This window comes from Ornithorhynchus anatinus, chromosome 2 (assembly GCF_004115215.2).
Source record: "Ornithorhynchus anatinus isolate Pmale09 chromosome 2, mOrnAna1.pri.v4, whole genome shotgun sequence".
Taxonomy (NCBI): domain Eukaryota; kingdom Metazoa; phylum Chordata; class Mammalia; order Monotremata; family Ornithorhynchidae; genus Ornithorhynchus; species Ornithorhynchus anatinus.
Window position 1 is genome coordinate 63316446 of NC_041729.1, and position 20740 is coordinate 63337185.

Below are 20740 nucleotides of genomic sequence, written 5' to 3' on the forward strand. Positions count from 1 at the left end.
CTGTCTTTACACCTCTCTCTGTTAGGGCCAGTGTCTTGAGGGGTGGAAGGTGGAGTGCCAAGTTCTTGCAAGTAAACTAGACTGCAAATTCTCCCCCCACCCTCCAACTCTGTCTCCAGTTGAGACCACTTGCTGTTGATAGAGGACAGAGTGGGGCATCCACACCTTCAACATTACTAATTCAGGTGTGGCTTTCAAGGCCAGGTTCCACAGGTCCAGACACAGACCTCATTTTAAGGGCTCCTCTGTGACACCCCACTCCATCGGGTAGGGGTTCTTCTGCGCCATCCCCAGAGAAGGCCTCAGTGGTGAGTCCCAAATCCCCCAGTGGCATGTCGGCTCAGTTCTGGCAGCGCACAGCTCAGGGCGGGATGATCACGGGGAGAATCCGACCTGTCTGTTGCTCTCTCTACCGAGACACCTTGCCTCATGGACCGTCTCTATTGTGGACATAAGCCAATTCCCAGAAATGCCCTGCTTGTCAAGATGGTCACGGTCTGGGCTCCCACCCAAAAAGGAATGGTGTGTATGTAGTGAGTTGGGGGTGGGCGGGTTAGTGAGAGGACCACCACTCTCAGCACAGCAGTTGGTTCTGGAAGCTGAGCATCTGACCAGGGCACTGGTTCTGTTTGACTGTGGGACCGAGCAGACCCGGGGCCCCTTATTTCTATTGACGGGTCAGGCCTCTGTGCCCACGGTCCTGTCTGCAGAGTCACCCTGCACGTCCTCGGTCTCCAGAGAAGGAACCCTTCTGGACTTGACGGTGGTAGCTTCTGGGAATTCTAGTGTAGGACAGAGTGGCATCGGTAGATCCATCCCACTCCTCTCTGAGGAGCAGAGCCTTGTGGACTTCTGTCTCAGAGTAATTCAATGGGGGTGCTGGTGGAAGAGACATGGGAAGCAGCGTGGCTTAGTGGAAAGAGCACGGACGTGGATGTCAGAGGACGTGGGTCCTAATCCCGCCTCCACCACTTGTCTGCTTTGTGGCCTTCGGCAAGTCACTTCACTTCTCTGTGCCTTAGTTACCTGATCTGTAAAATGGGAATTCAAAGTATGAGCCCCACCTGGGACAACTGGATTACCCTGTATCTACCTGAGCCCCACCTGGGACAACTGGATTATCCTGTACCTACCCCAGCGTTTAGAACAGTGCTTGGCACATAGTAAGCCCTTAACAAATTCCACAGTTATGATGATTATTACGATTATAAGGCTGAACTTTGTCTAGTCTGCAGTTGGTGCTGAACCTCTCATCCCTGGAGAATGAACCCCTCTTGGACTAACAGAGTTGGATCTGAAGGTGGAGATTAGACGTGCATAATGTAGCTACGCTGAACTGTGCCTGTAGACCTCACCTCTCCTAGTCCATCCATGTTTTGGGGGAGCTCTAGTTTGCAAAGCTAGATTTTTTGCAACCCACTCTCTCTTCCTTTCTGTTGGACAGATGTTTCGCCTGGAGACCAAGTGTCTGACAGATGGGGCTTTCGGCTGCTGACAGAGGCCAAGGTGGCGAAACCTGGGCCTCTATGATCGCTAATCCAGGTGTCTTCCAATCAATCAACTGTATGGAGGATTTAAGGTGTGCACAGCACTGTATGAAGAGTCCCATTCCCTGCCCTCAGGGAGCTTAGAATATAGAGAGGGAGACAAACGTTAATATAAATAAAAAATTATCCCTATATGCATTAGTGTTGGGAGGGGGAAAGGGGAGAGACCCACCGAAGGGAGTGGAACAAAAGGAAGAGAGGCCTTAGGCCAGGCCTCTTGAGGGACACGTGTCTCCAAAAAGGCTTTGGAGGCTGGGGGGAGTCATTTCGTGTAAGATCTAAAGACTGAAGGTGTTTGAATCCAGAGGTGGGACATGGGCGAGAGGTCAGCGGCAAGATAGATGAAGTTGAGGTAGAGTGTGTAGGTTGGCAGTAGAGGAGCTAAGTGTGTAGGCCGGGATGTAATACGATAGTGAGGCAGGAGGGGACAAGGTGACTGTCCTTGAAAACTGTTGGTAAGGATGAGCAACTACTGGAGGTTCTTGATCCTTGAAGTCTCTCACTCTGGACAGTCTCACATTTCTTCCTGCCTACTTGGATGTCCTCATATCACCTCAAATTTAATATGGCTAAACCAGAATTTTTTACCTTGGCACCCAAACGTGGCCTCCCCCTGACTTTTCCATCACTGTAGACGGCACTACTATTCTTCCTGTCTCACAAGCTCATAACCTAGGCGTTGTCCTCCACATCTCTCTCCCATTTAATCCATCACTATATCCTGATAGCATGGCTAAAATCCTCCCTTTCCTCTATCCATGTTAATCCCATGACTTATTCTATCCCGCCTTGATTACTGTATCAGCCTCCTGGCTAACCTCCCTGCCTCCTGTCTCTTCCCCCTCAACTTGATACTTCACTGTGCTGCCCAGATCATTTTTCTCCAAAAACAGTCAGGTCATGTTTCCCCTCTCCAGTGATTGCCCATCTGCCTCTTCATCAAAAGGAAACTCTTACCATTGGCTTTTCCCAGCTCTGCCACTTGTCTGCTGTGTGACCTTAGGCTAGTCACTTAACTTCTCTGGGCCTCAGTTCTCTCATCTGTAAAATGGACATTAAGACCGTGAGCCCTATGTGGTACAGGGAATCTGTCCAACCCAATTTACTTGTATCTACCCAAGTGCTTAGAACAGTGCCTGGCACATAGTAAGCCCTTAACATACCATTATTATTATTATTTAAAGCACTCAATTTACCTTGCTCGCTCCTACCTCACCTCACTACTCTCCTACTCCAACCCAGCCCACACACTTGGCTCTAATGCTGTCGCTCTCACTGAATCTTGATGTCGTCTACTTTGCTGCTGACTTTGCACCGGTGTCCCGCCTCTGAAAGTCTGGAAGCCCCTCCTTTCTCATAGCTGACCCACAATTACTCTATCTTCCTTATTGAAGGCACATCTCCTCTCAGAGGTCTTCCCACAATAAGTCTTCCTTTCCTCTTCTCCCACTCTCTTCTGTGTCACCCTGACTTGCCCCCTTCATTTATCACCACCACCCCTCAGTCCCACAACACTTACATACATATCTGCAATTTATTTCTACTAATGTCTGTCCACTCTTCTAGATGGTAAGCTCCTTGTGGGCAGGCAATAGGTCTCTTGTACTCTCCCAAACACTTAGTTCAGTGGTCTGCAAACAATAATAGCTCAATAAGTACAGATGACTGACGGGTGAGGTGGGGGGGAGGAGGAGGAGGAAATGTTTGCCCCCCCGCAAAAAAAGCCATCTGCAATCTCCTACTCCTCATTCTTCAGATTTGAGACAATTTATTTGGCTGGACACTAAAGGGCTTAGCCGGAAAGACTTTAAAGGGCAGGAGAGGGGAACAAGAACTCTTAAGTTCTGTCATCCATGTGTGTCTTAAGGCCAGGTACCACAACTCTAGACGGATTTGAGTCAGGACCGGTGAAGAAGCTCCAGTGACAAGTTGCTTCTATGAGACTCATGCTCCAGGTTTTACTGCCCCTTATCCAGAGAAGACTTTGGTGGTGAGTCACAAGTCTCATCCCCCTTGCCTCCCACACCAGGTCTGTGTCCTGTCAGCTGGGACGCAGACAAGAGTCCCATCACCATCCCACTGCAATGCACTGTTTGGGGTAGGATGAATCAAGGGAGAATCTGCTAGGTTATTACTCTGCAAACAACTCACCTGGCCTTGAGGACCAGTTCCTTCCAGTGTGGATCCGGGCAAATCAATTTTCAGATTAATTGCACCTTGGAGAGCTGAAGTTGTGGGCCATATTGCCACCACAATGGGGAGGTTTTTTTTTGTGTGTGTGTGTGTGTGTGGGTATGACAGAGAGAGACACACACTGAGAGACTGGGTAGCTTTTGGGATAGAATAGTGAGGTGGGGGCTGCCACCACTGGTACAAAGGCTGGTTCTGGAAGCTGAGGCTCTGTGCAGGGAACTGGTTCTGTAGGACATGACTGTGGGACGGAGAAGACCCGGTCCCTTAATTCTGTAGACAGGTCAAATCTCTCTGTGTTGACAGTCCTGTATTCAGGGTTACCCTGCACATACTCAGTCCCTGAAAAAGAGACCTTTCTGTGTCAGGCAGTTGTGGCTTCTGGAGGTGAGGTGTCAGGAACAGGACAGGGCGGCATTGATGTGTCCATTTTCCATTCGTCTCTGAGAAGCAGAGCCTTGTGGACTCATGTCTGAGAACAAGACAGGAGGGGTGTGGTTTGGGAGGACCAGAGCAGTGAGGCTTGGTAGTAGTAGTTGATTTTATACAATTTTGCTGGACCTCCTTTTGGAGTAACTAAGGTGAGTTTCTGAGAGTGGGCCACTGAGTATAAATAGGGCAGAGTATTGCAGTTAGCTTAGCTCTGGTATGTCTATACAACTAATTTTTCTTGATGATAGGTTCTGTGTCTGGTGGGGGAGTGGGAAAATTGTCTGCAAGAGAAAACAAAACCCACCATAAAACCTCAGTTGTCTGCAATCTCCTAACCCTCTCTCCAACTGTGTAACAGACTGAATCTGCTGGAGACTGAAGGGTTTGACTCCAGAAGTGGACCTCAGAGGGCAGGATGGGGGAACCCGTCCACTCGGGCTCACTAATCCCTGTTTGTCTTAAGGCCAGGTTCCACAATTCCAGGTGGGTGTCACTCAGAACTGGAGAAGTTCCAGTGACACCTTGCTTCCATCAGATCCAGGTTCTGCTTTGTGCCCAGAGGGTATATTTGCAGTGAGTCTCATGCCTCGGAGGGGGTGGGGATGTGTATTTGGCGACTTGGGGGAGAGAAAGGTGGCACAAATCTCTGCTGTTGGCTGAAACTCAGGAAGGAGTCCCAAATCCCCAACCGCAGCATTGAGCAGCTCAGGGTAGGATGACCTGAGGGAGTCAATAGTGGTGTGGTTGGGAGGAGTGGAACAGGAGTTTTTCTATTAGAAATTGACTTGTCCAGTTGTCCTGAATCTGGATGGAGTGCCTGTTGGGGTTCTGAGGAGGGTGCCTGCTAAGTACTAATAGGGTAATGTATTGTAATAATAATGATAATTATGGTATTTAAGTGCTTACTGTGTTCCAAGCACTCTTCTTTGTGCTGGGGTAGATACAAAGTAATCAATTTGTCCCACATTGGGCTCACAGTCTTAATCCCCATTTTACAGATGAGGTAACTGAGGCACAGAGAAGTTAAGTGGCTTGACCAATGTCACCCAGCAGACAAGTGGTGGGGCTGGGAATAAAACTCATGTCCTCTTAAACCTAAGCCTGTGGTCTATCAGCATAAGTTGTGGTGGTCAGTATCTGTGACCACCCGGCCGCCGCCACCCCTCCAAAAAAAATAAAAAATCAACCCAAAAAACTAGCTTGTCTGACACTCCTTACCCCTCTGTCTCTAGCTGTGAGAAATGATGTTCCTGGAGGCTGAGTTGTTGGGTAACAGACGAGGACCTCAGAGAGCAGGAACCCAGCCCCTTAGGCTCACTAATCCACGTGTGTCTTTCAGGGCCAGTTTTCTCCACCCTATATGGGTTTCAGCCAGGATGGATGGGAGACGCTCCAATAACAATCAAATTCCATGAGGGGAATGCTCCAGTTTCCTCCTCCAGACACCCGGAGGAGTTTTTGGTGGTGAGTCCCAAGTTTCTGCCCACACTCCTGCCAGCTCCATATCTTGCTGACTCAGACACAGATGGAAGCCCTGCGGTGCACAACTTGGGGTAGTAGGCCCGAGGGTGGAATCTGACCAGCTCTTTCTGTCCAAACAGATGCTGTTGAAAGCACTGTCCTGGCCTTGAGGAACATCCCCTTGCAGCGTGGGCATAGGCAAGTCAATCCCCAGTCTTGCCCCACAGATTAGAGATTGAACTGTGGACCATGTTGCCACCACAAAGGGAAAGATTTGTGTGTGTGTGTGTGCATCTGTATGTATGTATAAAGGGACTAAGTCTTTGGGGAAGGATAGTTAAGACAAGGCTGCCATTCTAGGTATGAAGACTGATTCTGGAAACAGGGCCTGGAGCTCTGTGCAGGGAACTGGTTCTGACTTGATTGTGGGACTGAGAAGACGTAGGGCCCTTAATTCTATACCTGGGTTAAACCACTCTGCACACACAGTCCTATCTGCAGGGTCAACCTACACATTCTCAGGTCCTGGAAAAGGGACCTGACATGGCCTGGCAGCGGAGGCTTCTGGGTGTTTAGTGGCCAGAGTCAGTCAGTTAGATGATCAGTGTATCTACTCCATTCTTCTCTAAAAAGCAGAGTAGTGAGATTGAGTTGTCAAAGGGGTGGACAGGGTGCACGGAGTGCCAGCATTGTACTCAAAACTGAACTTTATTCATTTGGGATTGAACCTCCAGTCCAGGGACTACAGGCACCTCTTGGGCTAACAGATTTGGAGGGGGTGGCTAAGTATTAGTAGGGCAGAGTTTTTGCGAATGATTGTTTAGGTCTGTTGACTTCACGTCTCCTGGTGGTAAGGTCATTTGGAGGAGGGAAAACTTTATTCTTTGTTTAAAAAAAAAACCCCAAAACCAACAAATTCTGAAACCCTACCCTTTTCTCTATAGCTTCTGATCCTCTTGGAGACAATAGCGTCTGGAGATTTAAATGTGGTCTTCAGCTTTAGATAGAGGGCACTCTGAGAAACGCGTGTGTTCAGGATCACTAAGCCAGGCGTCAGATGTGCATTGGCAAGAACCAGCGGCGGAGTTCCAGTAGTACCCCACCTCCTTCGGACAGATGCTCCGGGATCCCATGTTGCCAGAGGAGACCTCAACATTGAGTCTCTTCCTGGTTCCTTGTGTAGACAGCTCTGAGACCCAGCATGATGTCCCTCAGCCTCCAAGTCTGGCAGTGCATAGGTTAGGGTTGGATGACAGAGGGGAGACTCTGACTAGCTGTTAGTTGCTGTACAAAGGCAGCTCAGTGCACTTTTCTGACCTTGAGGATCATCCGTCCGTAGTTTGGACAGTCTGGTCAGTTTTCAGACTTGTCCAGCCATTGAGATGGAACCATGGGAAGGTGTTGCTACTTCACAGGAAAGGTGTTGCGGTGGTGTGGAGTTCTGGACGTGTGTGTGTTAGTGAATGCCTTTCACATGAAACAAAAACTCCTCACTCTTGGCTTCAAAGCTCTCCGTCACCTGGCCCCCTCCTACCTCACCTCCCTTCTCTCTTTCTACTGCCCACCCCGTACCCTCCGCTCCTCTGCCGCTAACCTCCTCACGGTGCCTCGTTCACATCTGTTCCGCCGTCACCTCTGGTCCATGTCTTACCACTGACCTGGAATGTCCTCCCTCTCACATCTGCCAAACTAACTCTCTTCCCCTCTTCAAAACCCTGCTAAGAGCTCACCTCCTCCAGGAGGCCTTCCCAGACTGAGCCCTCCCTTTCCCTCTGCCCCTCCTCCCCTCCCTATTCCCCTTTCTCCCACCCTCTGCTCTTTCCCCTTCCCGCCCCCCACAGCACTTGTGCATATATGTATATATTATTTATTAATCTATTTCAGTAATGATGTGTGCATGTCTACGATTCTCTTTACCTTGATGGTATTCATTCATTCAATTGTATTTATTGAGCGCTTACTATGTGCAGAGCACTGTACTAGGCATTTGGAATGTGTAATTCGGCAACAGATAGAGACAATCTGTGCCCAACAACAAGCTCATAGTCTAAACGGGGGAGACCAAAAACAAAACAAGTAGTCAGGCATCAATACCATCAAGATACATAGAATCGTAGAAATAAATCCAACATTAATAGAGTAATAAATGATATACAAATATGCACATATGGGGGAGGGGAAGGGGGAAAAGCAGAGGGAGGGAATGGGGAGGGGAGGAGGGGCAGAGGGAAAGGGAGGGCTCAGTCTGGGAAGGCCTCCTGGAGGAGGTGAGCTGATCGTAGGGCTTTGAAGAGGGGAAGAGAGCTAGTTTGGCGGATGTGAGGAGGGAGGGCATTCCAGGGCAGCGGTAGGATGAGGACCAGGGGTCGGCGGCGGGACAGGTGAGAAAGAGGCACCGTGAGGAGGTTAGTGGCAGAGGAGCGGAGTGTACTGGGTGGGCTGTAGAAAGAAAGAAGGGAGGTGAGGTAGGAGGGGGCCAGGTGATGGAGAGCTTTGATGCCACAAGTGAGGGGTTTCTGTTTCATGCAAAGGTTGACAGGCAGCCGCTGAAGGCTTCTGAGTAGGGGAGTGATGTGCCCAGAGCATTTCTGTAGAAGGATAATCCAGGCAGCGGAATGAAGACTATACTGGAGCGGGGAGGGACAGTAGAATGGGAGATGAGACAGGAGGCTGATGTGGTAATCTGTCAGCATATTATGAGGGCTAGTACCAGCAAGGTAGTTTGGATGGAAAGGAAAGAGTGGATATTGGCAATGTTGTGAAAGTAAGACCGGCAGGTTTTGGTGACTGGTTGTGTGGGGTGAATGAGAGAGCAGGGTTGAGGATGATGCCAAGGTTGCGGGCCTGTGAGACGGGAAGGATAATAATCCCCACAGTGATGGTGATGTCAGGGAGAGGACAGGGTTTGGGAGGGAAGATAAGGAACTCAGTCTTGGACATGTTGAATTTTAGGTGCCTGACCAACTTGTTTTGTTTTGTTGTCTGTCTCCCCTGCTGAGACTGTGAGCCCATTGTTGTGCAGGGATTGTCTCTATCTGTTGCCAAAATGTTACATTCCAAGAGCTTAGTACAGTGCTCTGCGCACAAGAAGCGCTCAATAAATACGATTGAATGAATGAATGATGCATGGGGGGCGGGAGAGCATTAGCTGGGTGGGAAGTCAGAACCATGAGGAAGAGGATGCCATAGTTGCCAGAAGCTGGTTTTGGAAAATGGGTCTGGGGCTCTGTGGAAGGTGCTGGTCCAGTTTGGCTTGACTGTGGGATTGAAGACCCGGGCCCCTTAATTTTATAGATGAGTCAAAATCCTGCCTTCCCAATCACCCTGCACATCCTCAGATGCCAAAGAAAGGGACTCCTCTGTGTCTGACAGGGGCTTCTGGGGAAGCCAAGTGCTTGGTCCGGAGTAAGGCAGAGCTGGTCACTCTCTATTTCATCATCTGCTGAGAAATTGAGTTATGGGGATTTTTGGAAATGGATATTAGTGGTAAGCATCACGGTGAGGCCCAGTGGATAAGTTGCGTTGACAGCCAAGTATGCAGGCTGGGGAACTGAAAATGCAGGCACCATACCAGAAACTGATTTTTCTGTCCCATATACAAATGTGCTGGGTCCCTCTGGAATCAGGAATACCAGGCCTACAGGCCAGATAGTTGGAGAGGAAGGGTCCCTGGAGTACACAGGTGTCCAGTGTGAAGCATAGGGTACAGCATACTAGTGAACAGTAATCATTGACTCTTCCTTGCACATCTCTATTTCCTAGAGAAGGGACCTTTATCTGAAATGTGTTGCTCCCAGGGGAGTGGGCGATCAGTGTCCAGACTGACTATGTGCATGTGTGTCCGTCCATCAGTCCATCCGTCCACCCCATTCTTTTCTGGAATCCTGTAGCCTCCAGTCTGAGTCTTTGTAGGGAGTATAAAAAGTTTTGGTCCCGCCTACTGCAGGTCCTACCACTCCCCTTTTTAGTCTGCCATTGCACTGGAAACTTCTTGCTCTCTAAATCCAGGCCTTTTCCATCCTGGCAGTGTGGGGATCCAAAGGCAGGTAGGAAACATTGGAGAAGTGATGGCATCTGTCACCACAGGTTCTCTCAGGCCTGTTGAACAATAGGTTGACTTGGCGGTTGGGTGGCGGGGGGAGGGTGATGGAGGACACTGGGAACACTTAATTTTGGAGAACTGCATTGTTTGCATCACCACCCATTTTCTTCTTAACTTGCAGGAGCACCATCAGACCACTCACTATGCAGTGCTCTTTGGGGGAATCTAGCCACTAGGACCGCCTCGACAATCTCATAGCCCATGAGAAGGAATTTAACTTTGCCTGTTCACTGCTTGGCAACAATGATTCCCCTCCCTCAGTGCCTCCCATGTCTATTGTCTTCACCGTCTGTTCTTGACTTCTAACTCCTGCCTTAAACCCCCAGTGCCCCCAACTCCCTTCTTGTCACTGGGGCAATTGCCGGTGCTTAATAACATGCTCTGCTTTTTGGGAGTATTGAATCAAAACTATCACTACTACCTAAGACTCCTCCTCTGTCATGTTTTTTTCCTCAACCACGCAGCTGTGTTTGACGCCGTGGACCACCCTGTTCACCTGTGAACACTATGTACTCTCAATTTCCTCATCTGACACCCCTCCTGGCTTGCCCCTGTGGCCTTTTTTGCTTGCTCTTCCTCTGACACTTGCTGTGGGTGTTCCCCAAGGTTGGATTCTCTTCTATTTGCCTATTATCCCCACTCCTTTAGCCCACAGATGGTCTCACAGCTCCCCACTACCTAGCCTTCTCTCCTTCCCCTACGACTCAGCCCACACACTTCACTCTGGAGGTGAGCTACTCATCTTGTGTATCTCTCTCTCTCTCTCGTCTCTCACTATTCTCTTACTTTTCTTCCTTTGACCCTCAAACTCCTCCCCAACCTTCTCATGTGGCAAACCATTGCCTTCCTTCTATGAGGATCTTCTGAGATGACATCTTCTGCAGGAGGCTATGCATGATTAACCTTTTATCTCTCCACCCTTTTTTCCCCCCAAACTGCCACTTGATTGCTCTCAATGCTTAAAGACTTGGGCATTCATTAATCCTTATCTGCTAGGCACTTAAACATTAAAATTGCCAGGAGAAAGCAGTTTCAGAATGGCGGGTGCCTGTTTGCCCTGCTAGACTGTCCTTTCCTGAAGGGAAGGGACCATGTCTCCTTGGATTGTATTTAATAGCTACTGTTTTCTTGGTGCAGGGTGGACTGAAAGTTCTCTAACTAATCCAAGTGTATTTTAGGTGTAGGATCCACCATTCCAGGTGTGCACAGATCAGGACCAGTAAAGAAACACCCGTCTCACCCCTTGGTTTCTTATCCATGTCTTCAGAGGAGGTCCAGAGAGCTAAGGTGGTTGCTGAGTCCTATCTGGAACAAACAGGAAGCTCCCTCAGGGACTTGTCTGGACTTGGTTGGCTCTGAGTGGCCATGGTAGAAACCACTACCTAGTGTACCCTAAAACCATTGAGGTTATATGGGTCCTCTTTTCTGACAAATCTTCACTTGTGTTCACAGAGGAGACGAGGGAAAGAGTGCCCAAAGAATGGATTGGGTCACGACCGACCACTTGGGTTCTCCGCCACTCCAAGGATATTGACTGTGCAGTGTGGATACCGACTGGATGTCTCTCCAGCCCTCTCCAGAGACTGAGCTAAGAATAATACCTTGCTCACAATCCGACAGTGCCATTCCCTTGTGCCTAAATATTATATTTCTAGGCGCTGTCTGCGGTCTCCTTTGGAAGTGATGGGTTGGTGTGGGCTATGTGTGTGCATCTTGCAGTTGACTTTAGGATGTGAGGTTGCTGTTCATTCACTGAATCATTTTTATTGAGCACTGACTGTGTGCAGAGCACTGCACCAAGGGCTTGGGAGAGTAGCATATCACAACAGACCCATTCTCTGCCCACAAAAAGGCGCTGTTGTAAGTGGGGATCAGAGGGAGGGTGAAGAACGGGAGCAAGTCAGGGAGACAAGTCAGGTGCTGGGGAGGGCTTCTTCTCTCTTAGCACCAAGGCCGGCCCCGGATCCAGAGACCGGGGCTCTGTATCGGGAATAGATCCTGCCGACTGGACTGTGGGCCGGAGAGGGCCTGATGGCGTTAAATCTGTAGTTGGATCAAACCTACATGAGTTCACAGTCCAGGCTTCAGCATCACCCCACACTGAACTCTGGCCTCCAGAGAAAGGAGCCCTTTGGTGCCGATAGTGGGGAGGGCTTGGGAAGAAAGGGGACCCAGCGTCAGGAATGGGTCAATTTGCCACGTCAGGTTTTGTGTGTCTGTGTATGGCCCATGACTTGTAGAGAAGAGCATTATAGGGAATCTAGGCAGAGACCAAAACAGAGTGGGGCTGCTGGAAGAGCTACAGTTGTTCATGGAAACTGCATTGTTAGTGCAACTAGTTTCCTCACCTGAAAGCCTGGTAGCAATGGTTTGAGGGAGACTGAGGTGGGGTTCAGAGTCCTTTTGGTGTGAAGAGTAGGTAAACTGAGAAGTGAAAGGAACCTCTAAACCCTCCACTTGACCCAGGTGTGCAGAAAAGTTTGCTCCAAAGCCCTGTGTTTGAGGATTTGGTGAAACGCATAATGATGATGATAATATTTAAGTGCTGACTATATGTCAAGCACTATAATAAGCACGAGGGTGGATGGAGGCAAATGGGGCTGGACACATGGAGCGCTCAGTCTTAATCCCCTTAACATGAGGTAACTGGGGTACAGACGAGTGAAGTGACTTATCCAAGGTAAAACAGCAGACAAATGGCAGGGCCAGACTTGAAACTCAGGTCTTTCTGACACCCAGGCCTGTGTTTTATCCACTGGGCTGTGCTGCTTCTTGTCAGGTTAACATGCTCTTTCCTTGCCCCCCCTCTCCCCCAGGAGTCCCGCAGCATTAACACCCTGCGGTGCACAAATAGGATGACAGGAGGGACAATCTGTCAGTCTATTACTCTGCAGACAGAGGCTGCTCAACACCTCGCCCTGACCTTTCATTCATTCACTAGTATTTATGGAGCGCTTACTATGTGCAGAGCACTGTACTAAGTGCTTGGAATGTACAGATTGGTAACAGATAGAGACAGTTCCTGCCCTTTGATGGGCTTACAGTCTAATCGGGGGAGACGGACAGACGAGAACCATAGCAATAAATAGAATCAAGGGGAAGAACATCTCATTAAAACAATAGCAAAAAAATAGAATCAAGGTGATGTACATCTCATGAAACAAAATAAATAGGGTGATGAAGATATATACAGTTCAGCAGACGAGTACAGTGCTGAGGGGATGGGACGGGAGAGGGGGAGCAGCAGTGGGAAAGAGGGGAGAAGAGGGTTTAGCTGCAGAGAGATGAAGGGGGGGTAGAGGGAGTAAAGGGAAAAGGGGAGCTCAGTCTGGGAAGGCTTCTTAGAGGAGGTGAGCTTTAAGTAGGGTTTTGAAGAGGGGAAGAGAATTAATTTGGCGGAGGTGAGGAGGGAGGGCGTTCCAGGACCGCGGGAGGACGTGGCCCAGGGGTCGACGGCGGGATAGGCGAGACCGGGGGATGGTGAGGGAGGAGGTGGACGGCAGAGGAGCGGAGGGTGCGGGGTGGGCAGTAGAAAGAAGGAAGGAGAGGTAGGAAGGGGCAAGGTGATGGAGAGCCTTGAAGCCTAGAGTGAGAAGTTTTTGTTTTGTGCGGAGGTTGATAGGCAACCACTGGAGGTTTTTAAGAAGGGGAGTGACATGCCCCAGAGCGTTTTTGCAGGACCATGAGCCGGGCAGCGGAGTGAAGAATAGACTGGAGCGGGGAGAGACAGGAGGAAGGGAGATCAGAGAGCAGGCTGACACAGTAATCTAGCCGGGATATTACGAGAGCCTGGAGCAGTAAGATATCCGTTTGGGTGGAGAGGAAAGGACAGATTTTGGCGATATTATAAAGGTGAGACCGGTAGGTTTTGGTGGCGGATCGGATGCGTGGGGTGAATGAGAGAGCCGAGTCAAAGATGACACCGAGGTCGTGGGCCTGAGAGACGGGAAGGATGGTCGGACCATCCACAGTGATAGGGAAGTCAGGGAGAGGACAGGGCTTGGGCGGGAAGATGAGGAGCTCAGTTTTGGATATGACTCTGGGACTGAGAAGACTTAGGGATATTAATTCCGTAGACAGATCAATTCTTCCTATGTCAACAGTTCTGTATGCAGGCTCACCCTGTGCATCCTCAGACTCTGGAAGAAGACCCCTCTGTCTCTGACAATGGTGGCTTCTTGCGGTCTAGTGTCGGGGCAGGACAGGATTGCATCAATGTATCCACTCCATTGGCCTCTGAGAAGCAGAGCCTTGAGGACTCCTGTCCGAGTCCAAGTCAGCAGAAGTGTGGAGTGGGAGGAGAAGAGCAGTGAGGTTTGGTACTAGCAGTTGACTTGTGTAGTGATGCTGAACTTGCAGTCTCTGGAGAAGGAGCCCTTCCTGGAGTAACAGACCTGGGGTTCTGAGAAGGGGGGACCGCTAAGAATCAATAAGGCAGAATGTTGCAGTCAACTTAGAAGGGGTGGTGACATTTTGTGAGGCGGGAGGGGGGGATGGGGAGGAACGCAAAAAGTGTTTGTCTCCCCTGCCCATCCCTTCCCCCCAACAAAAAAAAAGCAAAAAATCAAGTTGTCTGCAACTTTCTACTCCATCTACAATTGTGAGAACCTTTGCTAATGGAGATTGTGTTGGGTAACCGATGAGGACCTCAGAGGGCAGATGGGGGAACCCAGCCTCTCAGGCTCACTATTCCACATGTCTCTTCCAGGGCCAGTTTCCTCAACGCTATATGGGTATCAGCCGGGACTAGCCAGAAAAGCTGTAGCAACAACCGACTTCCCTCAGAGGTATGCTTCAGGCTCCTCACCCAGAGGAGTTTTTGGTGGTGTGTTCCAGGTTTTGGCTCACACCCTTACCAATATGATGTCTTGCCGGATCTGACGCAAAAAAGAAGTGCTCTGCTTGGGGTAGAATGACCAAGAGAGGAATCTGACCAATTATTTCTCTCCAAACAGATGCTGTTCAATGCATGCCCTGGCCTTGAGGATCATCCCCTTGCAGTGTGAGCACAGACAAGTTAATCACCAGACTTGCCCCACCGGATTGAGCTGTGTGGGCCATGTGGCCATTACTGAGGCAAGGTTTTTTGGTTTTTGGAATTGTGTGTGTGTGTGTGTGTGAAATGGGGTTAGCTTTGGGGAAGAACATTTAGGAGGAAGCTACCCCTCTTGGGATGGAGGTTGGTTCTGGAAATTGGGTCTGGGGCTCTGTGCAGGAAACTGGCTCTGACTGACTAGATTGTGGGACTGAGAAGATGGAGGGCCCTTAATTCTCTAGATGGGGCAAAGGTTTGCAGTCTCTGGAGAAGGAGCCCTTCCTGGAGTAACAGACCTGGGGTTCTGAGGAGGGGGGACCGCTAAGAATCAATAAGGCAGAATGTTGCAGTCAACTTAGAAGGGGTGGTGACATTTTGTGAGGCGGGAGGGGGGGGGGGGGATGGGGAGGAACGCAAAAAGAAGCCACCCTGTGCTCACAGTCCTGTCATTGGGGTCAACCTGCCTACCCTCCAGGCCTGGGGAAGGGACTTGCCTGGGCCTGCCAGTGGTAGTTTCTGCGAGTCCAGTGTCTGGAGTTGGGCAGGAAAACTACCACTGTGTCTATTTTGTTCCTCTTAGAAAAGCAGACTTCTGTGATTTTGTCACAGGTGTGGCCAGGGAGCACAGAAGGCAAGCATCCCAAATGAAAACAGTCCAGTTTAGTTTGGACCTCCAGTCCCTGGAGTACAAGCCCCTTCTGGACTAACAAATTTGGAGGGGGTGGCTAAGTATTAGTGAGGCATAGCTTTGCATTCAGCTTGTGTGAAAGATGGTCTCTTTGTGGACACCTCACATCTGATGGTGTTGGGATCTTTGGTGGGAGGGAGAATTGAATGCTTGACCAAAAAAGTCATCTGAAACCCTCAAACGTCTCTCTCCAGCTTGGAGATCATTGATTCTCCGAAAGAAATTAGTATCTGGTGATTTAGATGTGGGCCTCAGCTGTGGACAGAAGGCACCGAGAGAAGTCCAAACCCTTCAGGATCACTAACACAGGCGTCTCTGCCAAGGTTTCAGGATGTCTCGGCCAGGACCGGTGGAGCAATATTCCCCACCATCATCAGGCTGACGTTCCGGAGTCCGGTACCGTGTTTGCAGAGAAGGCCTCGGGGGTGAGTCCCGCCAGTTGTGTGTCCAAATGGCTCTGAGAGCCGGCAGGAAGTCCCTCAGCCTCAAAGCTTGGCACTATGAAGTTTGGGGGTGGGATGACTGAGGAGAAACTCTCTGACTAGCTAGTACTCCCTCAACAGAGGCTACCCACTATGTTTCCCTGGTCTTGGTGATCATCTCTCCACAGTTTGGAGAGTCAGGTCAATTCTCAAACTTGTTCTCATATTGAGATGGAACCATGGTCTGGATTGCTACCTCAAAGAGACAGGGGTATGTGGGTGTGCGAATGTGATGGGTCAGGGGGATAGCACAGTGAGGAAGAGGATGCCACTGTAGACACAGAAGCTGGTTCTGGAAATAGGGTCTGTAGCTCTGTGTAGGGTGCTGGTTCTGTTTGCCTTGACGGTGAGACTGTCAAACTTCCTGTGCCCACAGTCTTGCGTTTGAAATCACCCTGCACATGTGCAGGCCCCGAAGAAGGGACTTTTGTGTGTCTGACAAGGGCTTCTAGGGAAGCCAGGTGGGGGGTGCTATGTCGGGAGAGTAAGGCAGGGTCAGAGTCACAAATGGGGCGCAGTAGATACATTTCCTTGAAAGTGAAGCATACAGCCTGGGGAGCTGAAAATGAAGACACTCTTCTAGAAACTGAGTGCTGGCCAACACACAAATGTGTCAGCTGTCTCTGGGCTCAGGAATACAAGTCTTACAGGCCTGGCGGTTTTTTGGGGGATTGGGGGTGGTGTGGGATGGAGTGGGCTGCAGAGTTCCTTCTTGGGCAGAGAAGGGTTTAGTGTGAAAAGCAGGGTTAGAACATATTTGTGAACGGTTCTCTCGTTGGAACTGCCTTGCACATCTCTAACTCTCAAGAAGGGACTTGGTGTATCTGCTAGGGGTTGATCCCAGAGGAGTGGGAGGCAAGTTTCAAGACTGACAGGGGAGATATATATGTACATATGTGTGTGTGTGTGTGTGTGTGTGTGTGTGTGTGTGTAGTATTAACTCGATTCTTCTCTGAGGTCCTGTAGCCTAGAACCTAAGCCTTTATAGGGAGCATAGAAAGATTTGGTTCTGGGTACTGCAGGCCTTGCCACCCCCCGTTTAGTCTGCTATTTCACTGAAGACCTCTTGCCCTTTGAGTCCAGCTCTCTCTCTCATTCCGGAAGTGTGGGAATCAAATGGCAGGGGTAGGGAAGAGTGGAAAATCCAGGGTCTCTGTGACTGTCATCTTGTGTCTTTTGAACAATAGTTTGATTTGGGGTAGGGGGGAGGGGTGGAGGGAGCCATGTCCCTATTTTGGAGAAACTGCGTTCTTTGCATCACCTCCCATTTGCTTCTCAACTTTGAGGAGCACTAACAGACCACTCAAGCCAGGGAACCCTTTTGGGGGGAATCCAGGTGGTAGGGCCCCCTCAACTATCTCAAAGCTGGTGAGAATGAATTTAACTCTGTGCTCGGCCAAAAGGATTTCCCTTCCGCATTGACTCCCATGCCTTTTCCCTTGGTCTGCTGTTCTAGACTTTTAGCTAGTATCAGAGGAAGAGCAAGAGCAATTTTATCCCCCAACTCTCTCCTTGTCATGGAGGCAAGTGGCAGTGCTTAATCCTGTGTAGTTCTGTTGCTGCTATTACTACTGGAGAAGCAGCGTGGCTCAGTGGAAAGAGCATGGGCTTTGGAGTCAGGGGTCATGAGTTCGAATCCCAGCTCTGCCACTTGTCAGCTGTGTGACTGTGGGCAAGTCACTTAATTTCTCTGGGCCTCAGTTACCTCATCTGTAAAATGGGGATTAAGATTGTGAGCCCCATGTGGGACAACCTGATTCCCCCGTGTCTCCCCCCAGCGCTTAGAACAGTGCTCTGCACATAGTAAGCGCTTAACAAATACCAACATTATTATTACTACGATGCTAGTACGAGCACCAGAGATTCTAGTGACACTGAAGCCACTGGATTTGCCCTGTCCCCAAATATTCCTCATCCTTGCCAGCTATCTCTCACCTGCCTGATTTCAAAATCAGTCCCCTCAAACTTGGCCTCTGATTTCTCCTGCTTCTCACTGCCTGAACACTTCCATCCACCTTTCTCACCTTCCTGATGACCGTTTAAAACCAGTCCCGCTGCTGAAATAATTCCTTCCTCACTGCTGTTCACACATGCCCACACCTCAGCAAGTCTTACACAAAAAAAGAACCTGCCCAGTACTTCTTAATCCCGCCACACTGCTCACTTTGAGCCCTTCCTACCATTCTTGTCCAAAACTCCAGAATGAGACATTTATACCAGCTGCCTCTTGTTCCTTTTCAACCACCTCCTCAGTCCCTCTAAAATCAAGCTCCACTTGTTTGAGACTGCAGATTTCCTCCTCATCCTTATCCTCCTTCACTTCCATAGTAGAATTAATAATAATCATGGTTTTTACTAAGTGCTTACTCTGGGTCAAGCACTGTTCTAAACACAGTGGTAGATAGAAGCTAATCAGGCAGGACCCAGCCCCTGTTCTACAAGGGGGGTTCGTAGTCTTAGTACCCATTTGGCAGCTGAGGTATTTGAGACAGAAGTGAAGTGGCATGCCCAAGGACACACAGCAGACAAGTGGCAGAGCAGAGATTAGAACCCAAGCCCTTCTGATGCACAGGTCTCTGCTCTAGCCATTGGGCCATTATGCTCCTCCTCCCCCTTAAATCCGTCAGGATGTTCTTCAGTCCTGTCTTTTTTGGCCTGTTAGCTGCTTCTGATACCTCGGACCGCCTTGTTTGCCTGTGAACACTACATAGTGGCAATTTTCCCAACACATCCCCCTCCTGGGCTTCCTCGTTTGGCTTCTTTTTCTTGCTTTTGCTTCGACACTTACTCTACCTCCCTCCTCTTACCTGTGGGTGGCCCCCAAGTTTGGATTTTCTTCTCTTCTAATGCTCTCCCCACTCCCTTGGACCTCAGATGGTCCCCCAGATATCCACAACATAGTTTCACTCTTCTCCCCCTACAGCTCAGCCCACCCGCTCAACTCATGAGGTGAGCTACTCATGGGGCCTCTCTCTCAGTTCCGCACTCTTAGGCTTTCACTGTCTTCCTGCTTATCCTTTTTCCTTAGACCCTCAAATTCCTCCCCAACCTTCTCAGGAGCCAGACCATTGCCTTCCAGTTTGAAGGATCTTCTGAGATGACATCTTCTCCAGGAGGCGGTGTGTGATGAATCTTTCATCTCTCCATCCTATTTTCCCCTCACAAACTGCCACTTTAATGCTCTCGTGCTTGAGAGACTTGGGCATTCACTAAGCCTAACTTGCTATGGCATCTAGACCCTAGGAAATAATACTAGAATATGACAGGTACCTGTTTCCCCTGCTAGAATTTAATGTTGCAGCGAGCAGGGAGCAGCATGCGGGATGATGGACTGCAAGGTCTTTAACTAATCCAAGTGTATTTTGGGCACAGGATCCACCACTGCAGATGTGTACAGCTCAGAACTAGTGGAGAAATATCTGTCTCGCTCCGGGGATGGACATTTTCTTATCCACATAGCCAGAGGAGGCCCAGAGAGCAACCGTGAGTATTGAGGTCTATCTGGAATGAGCTAGATGTTCTTCTTAAGGACTTGTCTTGACTTGGGCTCCGAGGAGAGAGAGGCCAACCTAGTCGACCCAAACATAACGCTTGTCATCTGGGCCATCGTTCTTGACCAACGAACGCTCGTGTTTTCAGGGGAGCCGAGATGAGGGAAGGTCCCCGAAGAACGGATTAGGTCACGACCGATTGCTGGCCATTCCACCGGACATAGACAAGGCAGAATTAGCACAGCCACGAGGAGCTACAGGGAAGAGCGTGGATTTCCTGTCGCCTGTGACATCTCCCTCGTCTCTGGCATCGCCCACGGTTTACAGTGACTAAACCAAAACTGTTTATTTTTCTACTCCGATGGTGTATGTACCTGTAATACATTTATGTATGATAATGTCTATCTCCCACTCTAGCCTGTAAGCCCAGAGTGGGGAAACAATGTGGTCTTCATTAGTTACAGTGTACTCTCCCCAAGGCTGTGGACAGTGTAAGAGTTGAATAAAAGTGATGGATTGGGCTTGAGAACAATCATGAGGTCTGGGGAGTCTGCCAGAATGGGTGTGTGTGGGGAAGCTAACTGGGGGGAGGGGGACAGGGTGGTGGGATGGAGGGGGATGAGGGTGTTGGCACTGGTGATGGGGGGATGGGGACATAAGGCACGGGGGGTGGGGGAAATAGGGTGGGCAGTGGGAATGGAGGGTAGGGCATGGGGTATAATTAGGGGAGTGGGGGATGTGGTTGTGGGTCTGGCACCTGGGGTCCCAAGTTCGTTATTGGGGCACAAGTGGGTTACTGGGGCCCTGGGTGCTGTTGTGAGTTGTTGCACCCCTCAGAGGCCTACCTGGGAATATTTTGCCTCCTGGGAGTGAAAGTGAGTTGTTTGATTCCCATGGCTTCATGTGGGATATTTGACCCTCCAGGGGTCCAGGTCCATTAATACACCACCAAGGGGCCAATGTCATTTATTTGGCCCCACAAGGGCCTGTTTCAGTTGTTATGCCCACTGAGGCCCTGTGTGTCATATGACTGCCCCGCCCCAGCCCTCCAAGGGCCCATATGCAATATGCTGTAAGTCAAAACTCTCCTGTGCTGGTCAACAGCAGCATGAGAGAGAGTTGAGGGTGAAGTCTCGAGTTTATTGCACAGAAGAAGGTGATGGTAAGCCACTGACATATTTTTTACCAAGTAAATTCTGTGGATACACCACCAGAATGATTGCTGATAGAGGTGGGGCATTCTGGGAGAGATGTGTCCATGGCATCGCTATAGGTCGGAGACGACTCGAAGGCATAAGAAAAGACAAGGGCC

At 49.8% G+C, this 20740-nt stretch overlaps 2 long non-coding RNA genes across 2 annotated transcripts; both read left to right on the forward strand.

Annotated features, from left to right (window-relative positions):
• The first annotated feature begins 5548 nt into the window (after positions 1-5548).
• LOC114808688 lies at positions 5549-14802 on the forward strand. The gene is made up of 3 exons (XR_003756500.2): positions 5549-5633; positions 14441-14519; positions 14688-14802. It is a non-coding gene; the product is annotated as an uncharacterized LOC114808688 (long non-coding RNA).
• Positions 14803-15653: 851 nt separating this feature from the next.
• LOC114808692 lies at positions 15654-19963 on the forward strand. The gene is made up of 2 exons (XR_003756502.2): positions 15654-15880; positions 19310-19963. It is a non-coding gene; the product is annotated as an uncharacterized LOC114808692 (long non-coding RNA).
• Positions 19964-20740: the final 777 nt, after the last annotated feature.